We start from the raw sequence: 3,867 nt of genomic DNA on the forward strand, positions 1-3,867 counted from the left end.
TGGAATAGTGGCAACTATAAGGGCTGCTATTCTGCTTGCTGTGGCAGGTGGTGCAGTGGCCACAGTCTCCCTGCTTTAAATGGCAGCCACTGCCTCTACACTTAATAAGGCCATAGAAGAATCAGCCCAAGCATTAAGCACTCAACAGCTGATTAATTCTCATTTCCAGTCAGCTAGACTCAATTTACAGCAACAGCTGGATTTATTGAATGAAGAAATCCAGACATTAAGATGGCTGGTAAGAGGAAACTGTGATCCCAATTTTCCTCCTTTTATTTAACCCCTTACTCAGTCTCAAATATGACACAAGCCAGGAATAAATTAAGGGAAATCATACTGGGATCGTGGAGCAAAGCATTCTTAAACCTTTCAGTACAACTCTCTAATGAAATCTTAATCCTGAACTTCACGCGTGTGAAACCACTGGAGGTGTCTACAACATTCTCTACACCAATTTGGGATCATATAAAATTGATCCTAGACCCTTCAAAAATCATAACATGGGGAATGATATTCTTAATAATTCTGTTGCTTAAGTGTTTCCCACAGCATGCATTCTCCCTTAAATACTACTTCAAAATTTGTGATTGAAAAGCTTAATAACGTGTGAGAGTTCAGAACACCACAATACTGATAGACACATAGACATCAAAGAATGAAATTTCAGAGAGGAAAGAGGACTCTATGTTAGGAACTAAACTAAAGACCACCCATGTTAGATTCTAGCAAAGAGTGTTCCTAACTTTTTTCCCCATGTCCTAGAGCAATGATTGGGACTGAATTCAAGGGGAACTTATTGGTTTATTTAGTAGAAGAAATTTAATCACTATGTAATAGTCAGACATTAGTTTAGTTGTTGCTGTTTGTTATCAGTCATGTATATGATAAAACTTATAAATAAAAAAACAGAGCAATAAGAAAACTGAGAAGTTTGGCAAGAATGAGAGCATCAACTCATTTAAAGTTTGGACACCACAGGTGCAGACAAAGTAGCTCCAGTTGTGTTTTTGTTTGTTTTCTTTGTTTTGTTTTGTTTTTCTTCCTGTTATTTAAAATAGTTTATGCAATATATTCTAATTACAGTTTCCTTGTCCCCAAATCCTCCCAGTTAACCCCTCCTCTCCTCCCAATGAGAGCCATACCCTTCCTGTCTGTCATTAGAAAACAAACAGGCATCTAAGGAATTACAATATAATAAAGTAAAATAAGACAAAACAAAATAAGGAAATGGAATATGGAAAAAAAACAGAAGAAAAAGAACCAAAGAAAAAGTACAAGAAACAAATATAGATGCAGAGACACATTGACACACACAGGAATCCCATAAAAGCACAAAGCTTTTATATATCCACAATATATATGCAAAGGGCCCATAAGGTATAAATAAATGAATAAAGTAATTAATTAATTAGTTAAAAAACCTGACACATACTATGAAACAAAGACCTCCAGAGATGCCACTGAATTCATTCTGTGTTGGCTACCTACTACTAGATAACTACTTAGAGGGTTGTTTTTTTTCCCCCTAGTGAGACTCCCTTAGAGAAAACCATTTGCAAATGGCTATCAGTTGGAGATAGCTTTAGGGGTTGGGATGAGGGTGAGTGTTCAGTTCCTCTCTCAGCTCTAGGACCCCATCTGGGGCAGACCCATGCAGGCTCTGTACATGCTGCCAGTGTTTGTGAGTTCATATGTGCATCAGTCATCCTGTGTTTAGGTCTTGTTTCCTTGGTGCCTTCCATCCTGCCTGGCTCTTACACTCTTTCTGCCTCCTCTTCAACAGAGCTACCTGAACCCTGGGTTGGGGATGGGGTAGGGATAGAGATATCCCATTTAAGGCTAAGTGTTCCAAGGTCTCATTAGCAGCCTTAAATGAAGCTGAACATTTTAAACTTCAACAATTGGAATGGTGTTTTGAGGGCCAAAACTAGCCCATTCAGCACTCCAGGATATAAAACAAAATCATTTCAAAAACTTTCATTTAAAAGGAGAGGGCCAATATCCAGAGGCTCATGCTTTATCAGAGGCCACACCAGCACCCAGAACACCAGGAAAGCCTCCTGCCCACACTGTTGGACCCCAAAAGGGCCCTCCTCTCCTCATCATCATATCCCAGATCTTAACTCCAGCAGAGACATCCTGATGGACCAGAGGATACATCAGCCAGAAGAATCTCAGGCTACTAGGCAAGAAGAAAAGAGAAGAAACATAAACCAAGGTGAAAAAAAAAAAAACTCATGTAACAAAAACAAACTCAGAAATTGGCACCTAGACCTATAACTAACCCAAACAGTAGCTACCTAGACAACATCCTTAGCTATCATGGAAATGTAAATCAAAACCACTTTGAGATTCCACCTTATACTTCTCAGATAGGCTAAGGTTAATATTATAAGCAACAACTCATGCAGACTCGTGCTGAAGCACTACTCCACTGCTGGTGGAAGTGCAAACTTGTACAGCCACTATGGAAATCTATATGGAGATTCCTCAGAAAACTGGGAAAAATCTACCTCAAGACTGAGCAATACCAATCCTGGACATATACCCAACGGATGCTCCATCCTACCAAAAGGACACTTGTTCATCCATGCTCATTTCAGCTTTAGTCATAATAGCCAGAAACTGGAAACCACAAAAGCTATCTCTAAACTGAAGAATGGATAAAAAAAATATGATACATTTATACATGGAGTATTACTTAGCAGTTAAAAAAAATGACATCATGCAAATGACATGCCAGCAAATGGCAGAAACTAGAAAAAAATCTTCCTGAGATTTTATATTCTATCTCATCCTGAGATGATATCCACAGACCCAGAGAGGCTATGTGACAAGAAGGGGTCAAGGGGGACACATGGATCTCCCTTGGAAGATGAAATAGAATATATTTTAGGGTGGAATGAGGTGGAAGGTGATGGGAACAGTAGGGATCAGGTGGGGGGCTGGTGAGAGGAACGGATGAAGAGACTACTGGGAGAGATGGCTGGAATTGGAGGGCATTTGGGAGGCAACACAGAAATCAAGTGCAATGGAAACTCCCTGAAATCTATAAAAAGTTTCCTAGTAATGAAAGCCACAGAGATCAAACTGGCCACCTTCTTTAACCAGGCAAAGCTCCTTGCACTGGGACTGGGACATCAACCCAGCCGTAAAGCCTTTTACTTATACTCTGTCTTGAAGATGTACTGGGGTAATGATGGTGCAGAACCTATGGTGCCAATGACTGGTCCAATGTGAGGCCCATCCCATGAGAGGGAGCCCATGCCTGGCCAGGAACCAGAGGCAGAACATCCGAGAGTACAGAACCAAACACGTTTGTCAAAAAAAGTCAATAAAATGATTCTTAATGATAATTCTGCTATATTTATACCTTAGTGCCTAGCCCAATTGTTATCAGAGGAGCATCATCTAGCATCCTATGGGAGGACATGCAGAGACCTACAGCCAAACACTAGGTAGAGCTAGGGGAACCCCACAGAAGAGTGGGAGGAAGGATTTTAGGAGCCAGAGGGGTGGAGGACCCTAGGAGAACATGGCCCACGGAATCAACTAAGCAAGGCTCATAAGGGCTCACAGAGACTGATGCAATAATTACAGAGCCTTTATTCATCTGAGCTAGGTCCTCTGTATATATCGTATGGTTGTTTAGCTTGGTATTCTTGTAGGACTCCCAAAAGTGGGAGTGAGTGTATCTCTGAATCTTTTGCTTGTGTTTGGGACCCCTTTCCTCTTGCTGGGCTGTCTTGTCCAGCCTTGATATGAGGGTTTGTACCTAATCTTACTTTATCTTGTTAGGCCATTTTCAGTGAATATCACTGGGGGGCCTGTTCTTTTTTCTTTTTTTCTCTTTTTTTTCTTTTTTAA

This window comes from Peromyscus eremicus, chromosome 9 (genome assembly GCF_949786415.1).
Source record: "Peromyscus eremicus chromosome 9, PerEre_H2_v1, whole genome shotgun sequence".
NCBI classification, from domain to species: Eukaryota; Metazoa; Chordata; class Mammalia; order Rodentia; family Cricetidae; genus Peromyscus; species Peromyscus eremicus.